This window comes from Schistocerca piceifrons, chromosome 7 (assembly GCF_021461385.2).
Source record: "Schistocerca piceifrons isolate TAMUIC-IGC-003096 chromosome 7, iqSchPice1.1, whole genome shotgun sequence".
Lineage (NCBI taxonomy): Eukaryota > Metazoa > Arthropoda > Insecta > Orthoptera > Acrididae > Schistocerca > Schistocerca piceifrons.
In genome coordinates, this window is record NC_060144.1 from 547733910 (window position 1) to 547747217 (window position 13308).

A 13308-nucleotide genomic window follows, 5' to 3' on the forward strand; every position below is an offset into this window, starting at 1 on the left:
ATCTGATAAGAGGCCACACAAACGTGTGGTTCCTGAAGAGGGGCAGCAACCTTTTCAGTAGTTGCAGGGGCAACAGTCCGGATGATTGACTAATCTGGCCATGCAACACTAACCAAAACGGCCTTGCTGTTTTTGTACTGTGAACGTCTGAAAGCAAGGGGAAACTACAGCCATAACTTTTCCCGAGGGTATGCAGCTCTACTGTATGATTAAATGATGATGGCGTCCTCTTGAGTAAGATGTTCCGGAGGTAAAATAATCCCCCATTCGGATCTCCGGACGGGGACTACTCAAGAGGACGTCATTATCAGGAGAAAGAAAACTGGCGTTCTACGGATTGGAGCGTGAAATGTCAGATCCGTTATTCAGGCAGGTGGGTTAGAAAGTTTGAAAAGGGAAATGGCTAGGTTAAAGTTAGATATAGTGGGAATTAGTGAAGTTCGGTGGCAGGAGGAACAAGACTTTTGGTCAGGTGAATACAGGGTTATTAATACAAAATCAAATAGGGGTAATGCAGGAGTAGGTTTAATAATGAATAAAAAAATAGGAGTGCAGGTAAGCTACTACAAACAGCGTAGTGAACGCATTATTGTGGCCAAGATAGACACGAAGCCCATGCCTATTACAGTAGTACAAGTTCATGTACCTACTAGCTCTGCAGATAATGAAGAATTTGATGAAATGTATGATGAGATGAAATAAATTATTCAGGTAGTGAAGGGAGACGAAAATTTAATAGTCATGGGTGACTGGAATTCAAGAGTAGGAAAAGGGAGAGAAGGAAACATAGTAGGTGAATATGGATTGGAGGGAAGAAATGAAAGAGGAAGCCGTCTGGTAGAATTTTGCACAGAGCATAACTTAATCATAGCTAACACTTGGTTCAAGAATCATAAAAGAAGGTTGTATATATGGTAGAATCCTGGAGATATTAGAATATATCAGATAGATTATATAATGGTAAGACGGAGATTTAGGAACCAGGTTTTAAATTGTAAGACATTTCCATGGGCAGATGTGGACTCTGACCACAATCTATTGGTTATGAACTGTAGATTAAAATTGAAGAAACTGCAAAAGGGTGGGAAATTAAGGAGATGAGACCTGGATAAACCGACTAAACCAGAGGTTATACAGAGTTTCAGGAAGAGCATAAGGGAACAATTAACAGTAACGGGGGAAAGAAATACAGTAGAAAAAGAATGGGTAGCTCTGAGGGATGAAGTAGTGAAGGCAGCAGAGGATCAAGTAGGTAAAAAGACGAGTGTTAATAGAAATCCTTGGGTAACAGAAGAAATATTGAATTTAATTGATGAAAGGGGAAAATATAAAAATGCAGCAAGTGAAGCACGCAAAAAGGAATACAAACGTCTCAGAAATGAGATCGACAGGAAGTGCAAAATGGCTAAGCAGGGATGGCTAGAGGACAAATGTAAGGATGTAGAGGCTTGTCTCACTAGGGGTAAGATAGATACTGCCTACAGGAAAATTAAAGAGACTTTTGGAGAAAAGAGAACCACTTGCATGAATATCAAGAGCTCAGATGGAAACCCAGCTCTAAGCAACGAAGGGAAAGCAGAAAGGTGGAAGGAGGATATAGAGGGTCTGTACAGGGGCGATGTTCCTGAGGACGATATTATGGAAATGGAAGAGGAGGTAGATGAAGATGAAATGGAAGATATGATACTGCGTGAAGAGTTTGACACAGAACTGAAAGACCTAAGTCGAAAGAAGGCCCCAGGAGTAGACAACGTTCCATTAGAACTACTGACAGCCCTGGGAGAGCCAGTCCTGACAAAACGCTACCTTCTGGTGAGCAAGATGTATGAGACAGGCGAAATTCCCTCAGACTTCAAGAAGAATATAATAATTACAATCCCAAAGAACGCAGGTGCTGACAGATGTTAAAATTACCGAACTATCAGTTTAAAAAGTCACAGCTGCAAAATACTAACGCGAATTCTTTACAGACGAATGGAAAAACTGGTAGAAGGCGACCTCGGCGAAGATCAGTTTGGATTCCGCAGAAATGTTGGAACACGTGAGCCAAATCCTGACCCTACGACTTATCTTAGAAAATAGATTAAGGAATGGCAGACCTACGTTTGTAGCATTTGTAGACTTAGAGAAAGCTTTTGACAATAATGAATGGAATATTCTCTTTCAATTTCTTAAGGTGGCAGGGGTAAAACACAGGGAAGCGAAAGGCTATTTACAATTTGTACAGAAAGCAGATGGCAGTTATAAGAGTCGAGGGACATGAAAGGGAAGCAGTGGTTTGGAAGGGAGTGAGACAGTTTTGTAGCTTCTCCCTGATGTTATTCAATCTGTATATTGAGCGAGCAGTAAAGGAAACGAAAGAGAAGTTCGGAGTAGGTATTAAAATCCATGGAGAAGATATACAAACTTTGAAGTTCGCCGATGACATTGTAATTCTGTCAGAGACAGCAAAGGACTTGGAAGACCTGTTGAACTGAATGGACAGTGTCTTGAATGGAGGATATAAGACGAACATCAACAAAAGCAAAACGAGGATAATGGAATGCAGTCGAATTAAGTCGGGAATTAGATTAGGAAATGAGACACTTATAGTAGTAAAGGAGTTTTGCTACTTGGGGAGCAAAATAACTGATTATGGTCGAAGTAGAGAGGATATAAAATGTAGACTGGCAATGGCAAGGAAAGCGTTTCTGAAGAAGAGAAATTTGTTAATATCTAGTATTGATTTAAGTGTCAGGAAGTTGCTTCTGAAGGTATTTGCATGGAGTGTAGCCATGTATGGAAGTGAAACATGGACGATGAATAGTTTGCACAAGAAGAGAATAGAAGCTTTCGAAATGTGGTGCTACAGAAGAATGCTGAAGATCAGATGGGTAGATCACATAACTACTGAGGAGGTACTGAATAGAATTGGGGAGAAGCGGAGTTTGTGGCACAACTTGACTAGAAGAAGGGATCGGTCGGTAGGACGTGTTCTAAGGCATCAAAGGATCAACAATTTAGTACTGGAGGGCAGCATGGAGGGTAAAAATCGTAGAGGGAGACTAAGAGATGAATACACTGAGCAGATTCAGAAGGATGTAGGCTGCAGCAGGTCCTGGGAGATGAAGAGGCTTGCACAGGATAGAGTAGCATTAAGAGATGCATGAAGCCAGTCTCAGGATTGAAGACCACAACCACAACAACATGTGAAACAATACAAATTTGGCTGTTGATGGAATGTAAACATATTTAATTTTGTCAGTAAGTTCATGTGTATTGTTAATGGAGAATTTGTTTTCAAAAGTGTAGTGGGCGTTACACATCGGAAACAGTTTGTTATTTAACCTATATGAAGGACTGTTCCTAGAGGACAACATCGTTCTCATAGGACAGTTAGATTTCATTATGAGTCTTAAGCTGTGGGGTGGTGTTCATGGAAATGTAGTCACACACTTCCCATTTAGTTAGGAGGAAATTACAATTCATAATTGTGTTCTTAATTTAGGCCTGGAACTTAGATGTTAGATCAAATTCTACTTTCGTTATGTTGTTACTATTGAAGAATTCCATGTTTTTGTCCGGATAGCCATTTTCACACATCATGACTGTACAGTTACTTTTATCAGTGCTGCCTATTGAAAATTTACCATTAGAATGTTTGGAGTTGAAATAATTCAGATCGTTTAGGTCATAGTTCCTGTGTGAACTGTTGTTTTTGGGATGTTGTGTTATATTTTACTTGGTTTGAAAGGTAAAGCATTGATTTTCCTGGAATTAAATTTTGCAGAATCACATGCAGCCTTAGTAGAGCTGATAGGACCGGTTTGTTTGTGGATATTAGGCTGTGATTGGCGCTGAGATGCGGTGGGGTTTATGGAAATGCAGTCACACACCTCCCATTTGGTTAGGAGGAAACTACAGTTCTCAAGTGTTAGCCAATGCAGCCCTTCTTCAAAGTTTCTTTTACCTCGTTTTGAGTTTAAAATAAACAACACTTCCATTAGAAGTAATAACATGCAGACACTACCCAATCATGAAACAGTACATTAATTACAACAGTCCACTTTGCTGTACAGCACCTTCAACTATCTGCATATAAAAAATTAATGTAAAGTCCGCTGTTGTAATATTTGTTTATGTAATCCAATCCATATCATTTAACTTGTTTTCAGTGTATGCCATTATATTTGCACAATATATCAACAGGTGCAATATTTATTTATGTACATCTATCCGATATCATTTATTTTAGTTCTAATATATACTATTATATTTATATAATATGACTGCAGTAACTCTTCATATCAAACTGGCTGCTTTATTTATTTATCTTAACTTTAATAATTTCTCTTTTAATAGAAACAGTAAGTAATGGACTATTAGTAATTTGCAAATTCTTACTGTTATATCTATGTTCAGATGGAAACTCCAACTGATAACAATGATGTTAGCAAGGGCTGTACTTATATCTTTGCAACTTTTATAGATACATGTTAGACTTACAGTGCCTAGAAACTTTCAGTTTATGATAGTCTGTCGACACAGAGTGCCCTAAAGAAAATATAAATTTCATTTTCCCAATGCAGAACCTGAACTTGTGTGCCACAACGGTCTGAAGGTGTCTCAATGCTGTGTTTCATTACTTGACACTCATGCCTCAGGTAACTACACAGAAGCAAACAAAAAGCAGTCTACTTATCACGTTGTCCAATAATCAAAAGTCTATATAAACCGGGATGTGTTTTCACTACAGTCGATACATGTTTTTCATGAATTTGAAAACGCTTTTGGAACCTCATTAATATAACAATAGAGATCACATGCCCTGACAAGAAAACCTGTGTGACGAACGGGCTTCCCGTTGTTGCTCAATAACCTATAAAGAGATTACATCAACGTGTATAAAGGTGTTGCTTTGTCTGTTAACGAGTGCACAGTATTTACGTTCACTCCAGTTATTTCTGCGTACAGGTGGTGAATGTTATACGTGCAGATATTTTTATATGCGGTACCTTTGTACTTGCACACATGAGGGTGTTGGCTGATTTTGCTCTCTGCCGAACAATTTTCCCATTAACACGTCACAACCTTTAGTACTTGCTACATTCTTCACAGCCGCAATTGCACCATTACATGCACTACGCCTTTCAGTATAGACAGACGGTTTTGCATCCACAGATCTACACACCAACACCTGACCTGGTGCCCAGGCGAAAATAAACATTATTGCCCTGCTCTTGCCACATGTACCAGGAGTTACTAACAAATATACAGACATACTATTCTTATTAGGTATAATTTTTAGTCGGCAAACGACGGAAATTCTGATGTGATGTTGTTTGGTACGCCTGCCTCAGTCACCAACAGAAATATCGACACACAATACCTTTACACCCGGTATGTAGCTATATTACAATGTACTTCATTAAGGTACAGGGCATAATGTGAACGAATCTATGAATATATAAATATATCTATAACAAGCCCACAGAACCATGAAAAATAACTTCTTCTGGAGTCTCTGAACAGGACGTAACTCTTTCTATCTGGACTCCATTTAAATTACACAGTGTTACTAATAACAAGTTTCTGTATATTTACAAATAGACGTGTTCATGTCCTCTTATAATTTTCAATGCCTTGTGTCTATGAAATGTACGCATTCTGCTTAGTTTAAATTTCAGGTGTAAACAGAATCACATACATTTTTATTTCCGTATGTTAATCCTAAGACCAGAACAGAAAAAAAGCAATATTGGTTTCACAGGTGTTACAGACGGTGCTGAGGCATTTAAGGTAGGAAATGAGGCACCAAAAGTTGTAGATTTCAGCAGCAAAATGACTAACGATGGCAGAAGTAATGGGAATATAAAATATAGTTAGGTAGCAGCAAGAAAAACTTACTGAAAAAGAAAAATACATTAAATGAAGCCTTAAGAAGCTCCTACTGGAAGTAATTATCATGAGTGTAGCCTTGTATGGGAGTGAAACAAGAGCGAAAACAGTAGAGACAAGAAGAGTATAGAAGCTTTGGAAATATTCTGTCACATAAGAATGCTGAAGATTTGATGCGTAAATATAACAATGATGAATGATATGTTGTCCTGGAAATAAGCGTTATTGGTTTAGAGCTAGAGAATAATACCCTGCAGGAAATAAAATACCACCGTTGTGCAGTAGGAGATAACATAATTCCGGAATTAACCGTGACATATTTTGTGGAAGGAAGTACCGTCAGAAACCCACAAGGGCCGTATGACCAACTGGAAAAATATGTGACTGGTTTGCAGTACATCTACATTTTCTTATACCGATCAGCCACATTATGACCACCTACCTAATAGCCGGTATGTCCGTCTTTGGCACTGGCAACCGCGGCTACACATTGTGGTATGGAAACACAAACCTTGGTAGATCGCTGGAGAGAGTTGGCACCACATCCGCAAACACAGGTCACCTAATTCCCGTAAACTCTAGGGTGGTGAGCGACGAGCTCTGACGCCATGTTCAATCACACCCAAAAAGTGTTGAGTCGAATTCAGTTCTGTGGAGCTGGGAGGCCAGGACCTTAATTAGAACTCGCCACTGGGTTCCCCGAGCCATTCCATCACACTCCTGTCTTTGTGACATGGAGCATTGTCTTGTTGATAAATGTCATTGACTTCGGAAGACCTGATCGATGTGAAGGGTTGTACGGGGTCTGCAACCATTGTACGATACTTCTCGGCCGTCAGGCTGCTTTGCACAAGCTCCACTGGAACCATGCATGCCCACGTGAACGTCCCCTAGAGCATAATGTAGGCGTCGCCAGCTTGTACCCATCCTACAGTACAGGTGTTAAGGAGCTGTTCTCCTGGAAAACATCCCATCACCTTGATGAAAAAGGTATCGGTGATTCAGAATGAGATTTTCACTCTGCAGCGGAGTGTGCGCTGATATGAAACTTCCACATCCCCCAGGCTGTGGCTAATCCATGTCTCCGCAATATCCTTTCTTTCAGGAGTGCTAGTCCTGCAAGGTTCGCAGGAGAGCTTCTGTCAAGTTTGGAAGGTAGGAGACGAGGTACTGGCAGAAGTAAAGCTGTGAGGAGGGGGCGTGAGTCGTGCTTGGGTAGCTCAGTTGGTAGAGCACTTGCCCGCGAAAGGCAAAGGTCCCGAGTTCGATTCTCGGTCCGGCACACTGTTTTAATCTGCCAGGAAGTTTCATATCCTTTCCTGTTCCACTAGCAAATACAATAAGCGAAGAATGACTGCATACCAGCTCCCGTAAGATACCTAATATTTATCATCTTTTCTTTGCGGTTGTTACGCGAAATGTACCTTTGCGGCAGTCGGCCTCAAATGTCGGTTCTTTAAATATCCTGGTCTTCCCTGCACATGCTGCAGTAAGTCAATGACTGTGAATTTTCCTCCCAGCGGAACTTTTCTCTCTTACTGCAAATACGTATTTGCCTTTCCAGTGGAACATGCGGCTCGTATGGGTATCTGCCATAATGGGAACATGTGCTATTGTAAGGACACTGCTCAGTTTGCAATAAGAAAGACACATATAATTGTAAGGCGAGCTCTTGCTTGCCATAAAACAGGTACATCCTTTAGGAAAGAACCTGTTGAAAGGGCGAAAATTCCCATTCTTTCATTGATTTTAATTCAGGAAATTGCCCTTTCCAATGATCTATAACACCTGAGTATTATTGTCTCGTTTCCGGTTTATCCATTCATTTAAACAAAACGCTGTGTTGGCGTGACATATAAATTTGAAAGTTATCAGATTAAAATTACACTACTTGCCAATAAAATTGCTACACCACGAAGATGACGTGCTACAGACGCGAAATTTAACCGACATAAAGATGCTGTGATGTGCAAATGATTAGCTTTGCAGAGCATTCACACGACGTTGGCGCCGGTGGCGACACCTACAACGTGCTGACATGAGGAAAGTTTCCAACCGATTTCTCATCCACAAACAGCAGTTGACCGGCGTTGCCTGGTGAAACGTTGTGCTGTCTCGTGTATGGAGAAGAAATGCGTACCATCAGTTTTCCGACTTTGATAAAGGTCGGATTGTAGCCTATCACGATTGAGGTTTATCGTATCGCGACATTGCTGCTCGCGTTGGTCGACATCCAATGACTGTTAGCAGAATATGGAATCGGTGGGTTCTCGAAGGTAATAAGGAACGCTGTGATGGATCCCAACGGCCTCGTATCACTAGCAGTCGACAGGCACCTTATCCGCATGGCTGTAACGGATCGTGCAGCCACGTCTCGAGCCCTGAGTCAACAGATGGGGACGTTTGCAAGACAATAACCATGTGCACGAACAGTTCGACAACGTTTGCAGCAGCATGGACTATCAGCTCGGAGACCATGGCTGCGGTTACCCTTAACGCTGCATCACAGACAGGAGCGCCTGCGATGGTGTACTCAGCGACGAACTTGGGTGCACGAATGGCAAAGCGTCATTTTTTCGGACGAATCCAGATTCCGTTTACAGCATCATGATGGTCGCATCAGGTTAGTAGACATCGCGGTGAATGCAAATTGGAAGCCTGTATTCGTCATCGCCACACTGGCGTATCACCCGGCGTGATGGTATGGGATGCCATTGGTTACACGTCTCGGTCAACTCTTGTTCGCACTGACGGCACTTTGAACAGTGGGCGTTACATTTCAGATGGGTTACGACCCGTGGCTCTACCCTTCATTCGATCCCTGCGAAACCCTACATTTCAGCAGGATAATGCACGACCGCTTGCTGCGGGTCCTGTACGGGCCTTTCTCGATACAGAAAATGTTCGACTGTTGCCCTGGCCAGCTCATCCTCCGGATCTCTCACCAATTGAATACCTCTGGTCAATGGTGGCCGAGCAACTGTCTTGTCCCAATACGCCAGTCACTACTCTTGACGAACTGTGGTATCGTGTTGAAGCTGCATGGGCAGCTGTACCTAAGGCCGTTATTACGGCCAGAGGTGATTGTTCTGGGTACTGATTTCTCAGGATCTATGCACCCAAATTACGTGAAAATGAAATCACATATCAGTTCTAGTATAATATATTTGTCCAATGAATCTCCCTTTATCATCTGCATTTCTTCTTGGTGTAGCAATTTTAATGGCCAGTAGTGTAATTCTTTGGTTTATCAGCCGCGTGGGGCACATTCCTTGCACACCTGAGACATTACTGCCTTAAGTGCACTGAGTAGACGTCTCTGTAGCCACAAGGTCGCTTTTTGATCGTCATTTGTTTACTTTGTTTTCCTTTTGTTTATAGTTTTGTTTGAGTCAGCTTGTAAGTATTAGTTGTTTTGTGTATTTTTCGGTTTTCTTCGGTATACAGTGAAATTGTTAGTGTTGTTAATATGTAATTAATTCATTACGAATATGAAAGGTATGGGTACGAATGACTTGAAAGTTTTTAAAAAACGAACGAACATGGGGAACTCACACATTTAACGATAATCTAAACGTAGAGGTTCTCGGAAAAATTAAAGATCTCACAGCAATACAGTACATTTGAAGAAGAGATGATTGAAAATAAATAATATGGATATAATGTGCTGCGTAATCCTTACAAAACACAGTTTGTAAATAGATTGGGTATTGTGGTCTTGCAACACTGAAAGGAGGGCTACTGCACTCAAGCTAAAACATGAAAAACAATATTTTAGTTCCACGTTCTGTAATTTAGCTGTTTCTCAGAAGTATGATAACCCAAATCCAAAGTGTTGAGGGCAAGTAGTAAACACGCGTCGGTTGATACAGTGACCTGTAGCCTAACGGATTTGGCATTCATCCTCTTAGATTAGCAAAATATGTTGAACAGATTGATGCTGTTGTTGAATATGTTTCCATAGAGTGTAGGCATCATGCTACAAAAGAGGATGTTACATAAAACAACAGCAGCAGAGATATTTCAGCAATATCCGATGGATCCTGGCAAAAGTGACATATCCGTGGACGACGTAGTAAAATATACAAGTGTCGACACAGGAAAAGTTTTACGTAATGGTGTCATGTCTAAACACTACATATATGAAAATAAAATTGAAAATGAACGTTCAGAGGATCGTATTGCAAACTACAGTAGCAACAGTGGAGTCATAGAGGTGGCAGGTGCTCTCAAGGTTTTCCAAGAATCTCAACAGTTGAAGAACGTACGTGTCGTCATTTATTTAGGGGATGAAGATGTGAAAGCTTTCAAAGCAGTTGACGAAAGGGAGCTATATAGAGAAAAATCTAGCTATCACTAAGCAAAAGAGAATAGGTGTGAAGCTGCTATGACTGAAAACTACATACAAGGGAAAGACACTGGAAGATGGCAAAGGAATAGATGGTAACCATAGACTCTCAGAATCTGTTATAGACAAAACTCAAAATTATTGTGGCATGGCCAACAAGCAAAATGTTAGTAGCGTAGGAGATATGAGAAAAGCTATAAGGGCAGTTTTGTTTAGGATTTCTTCAGCTGACGATAAACCCATTCACGGCCTATGCTCTACAGGAAGCGATTCGTGTTGCAAATACAACAGACCGCGGAAAAATGGTGAGAATTTATTCACAAAACAGCTGTACCTTTCGCCACTTAGAGATCTTGAAAGAAATTTCCGGAGATTTGTTAGATTTAAGAGTGTTAAAGAAATGCCTCCGTGAATCCTAACGAGTTCATCAGCAGCGTAATGTAGGCCAGAATTCCCAGACAGGGTTTGTTTCAATTAGTACACTGCTCTAGTATAAAGTTCATTTTTGTTTCTTTGAGGCAGTGGCAACTTTCAGTGAAGGAAACATTGCAAAGTGTGAAGTCTTCAAAAAAGCTGCTACAAACTGTTGTTAGCTTCAAAATGAAAAAAAAACACGTTAAATTTAGATAATGGTGGAACTATGCCGTCAGAGAGAGCTATTAGAGACCTTGAAACAAGAACAAGGCAGCGCACACGAACAGGAAAAATGACACGGCAAGATGAGATAAAAAAAGATGCAGACAGTTTATCTTACGTAGCTGAAATGCAGTGACAACTTTAATTACTGTTCCTCGTAAGTTGTATTTTTCGAAGAGTCAAGTGCACTACTTCTAGCCAGAATTTATTCAAATTTACAGGATACACTAATCTGATTATTGTGCGCATTTTTATCATAGTTTTAAAATGTATATGCAGTTCCCCTACATACAGGAGATAGGAAAGATAACGTGAACATCTGTACTTATCTGGCAATTGTTTATTAATAAGGGGTTGGACCCCTATTTGCCCGTAATACAGCTGCGAGTCTTCTTGGAATCTGACTTAAATTCGATCTAAATAGTGACAATATTTTGTCGACTGCAACAAATGCTCCTCCGCTTATGGCATCTAATGTGTTTTCTCAAGTTACTTTCCATGACTCGCTAGATGTATCAGAGCATTTTGCTCCGAATTTCGGCCGCCTCTTGGATCCAGGAATAATTTGGGTGCATCAAATTTACTGTGGAGGAGTGAGTTAAGGGAGCTTTGTTACTTCGACTATTTACTGATTAAATGTTGACAGCTGAAGTGTCTTTACTCTAAAAGAATGCGAAAATATTTTGTTGACGCCGACCTACATAGGCAGAAACGAAAACCATGACGAAACAAGGGAAATCAGAGCCCATACGGAAAGTTATAGGTGTTCGTTCTTTCCGCGCGGTATACGAAACTGGAATAATAGAGAATAGTGAAGGTGGTTCGATGAATCCCATGCCGGGCACTTAAATGTGATTTGCAGAGGATCCGTGCAGGTGTAGATGTAAAACACAGTCTGACTTCGCTATCTGCTTGTCGGCTTCAGAGTGTCCATCAGAGTTCCTGGAACTGCCAGCTAGCCCTTAAGGTATCAGTTGTTCGAAATGAAGTAATTTATCAATATAGGGCAGGAATAGCCTATGGGTATAAGGAAGGCGTTTGTAAATAACTTTTGTATAATAGGTAAAAATACTGCATTCTGCATGGAAAATGGTGGTGGTATCGTACCAAACAATCTAATGAGATGTGTCCAAGATGGAGTGAACCAATATTTACAGTGAGTATCAGGTTGTTCTGCGTCACAGTAAATACACAGAGAAAAATTTCACACGAGACAAAATATTAATTAAATTATTTTTCCGCCATGAAGAGAAAATTACAAGAAACTACATCTTGAAGCCACAGAAAGCTGGGCTAGGCAAGATTATTGACAGAGCTTCTAGTACAATAGAATGCTGGATTTGGTTAATTCCAGGTATTGAATGATGATGATAATGACGATGTTTGGTTTGGGGGCGCTCAACTGCGAGTTGATTAGCGCCTGTACAAAGTGCAAATTCTTAACATTAAATGTGAACGATTTTTATACAGTCCAGTTTATCTAAACAGTCCTATCTAGGCACTGCCGCGAATGATGATGACGATGATGATGATGAAATGGTGGTGTCAAGACAAACACCGAGTCCCCGGACAGAGAAAATCCCGAACCCGGCTGGGAATCGAACCGGGGACCCCGTGAAACAGAGGGTGCAACGCTAGCCACTAGACCACGAGTTGCGGACCCAGGTATTGGATGATGAAACAGCCTGGAGGATTAGAAAGCAGCTTCTGTTTGTACACGCGTGAACTTAGAATATTTGGCACACTTATGAGTTTACGAATCTCTCTTCTCCTTAGTAACGAACATATAACTTACGGTCGGTAAAATGTCTACGATTTGAAAGTGACAACTACACTGCTATGGTAAATAATGTCTAAAAGCTGTGTGACCAAATGTTTTCAACCCAGAACACGACTTTTGGATACACACACACACACACACACAGTTCTGCAGGCGGCTGCGAGAGGCCGGCGTTGTAAGGCTAAAAGCGGAGCTAGTCCGCCGACACCCACTGCGCTACCTCTCGCCTCGCTCCCTCCGCCACTGCTCATATGGCCAAGTGGCCGGCGCAACGGAAGGGAGTCGGCGTGTCCGCGAAGCGTGCGCGGCCAGTTTAATTAATGGGCGAATATTAATTACGATGATGATGAAGCGCGTTTACTAATTAAAAGCCCTGCGGCGGCGGAGGCGGCGGCGGCGGTGGAGGTGCAGGAAGTGGCCGCGTGTGTGAGGATCGGGCGAGGTAATTGACTGGCGCTGATGGAGGCGAGGCGGCGCTGGTTTTACGGCCGCCTGCCGGCTGCTGGCTGGACAGGGCTCCAGAGGCAGCGACGGACCGGCCGACAAGCAGCCTACGTCATCTTTGCTGTAGTACGGGGAATTCCTTATTTTGTGACTTACCCTTGTTGACAGATGTGAAAATTACCGAACTATCAGTTTAATAAGTCACATCTGCAAAATACTAACG

At 41.4% G+C, this 13308-nt stretch overlaps 1 protein-coding gene and 1 non-coding gene across 2 annotated transcripts in view; one reads left to right on the top strand and one right to left on the bottom strand.

Moving 5' to 3' along the window:
• Positions 1-13308, bottom strand: part of LOC124805071 (carbonic anhydrase-related protein 10-like) — a 925040-nt gene that overhangs the window by 804438 nt on the left and 107294 nt on the right. The window lies entirely within an intron of this gene.
• Trnas-cga lies at positions 7086-7160 on the top strand. Its single transcript has one exon. It is a non-coding gene; the product is annotated as a tRNA-Ser (tRNA).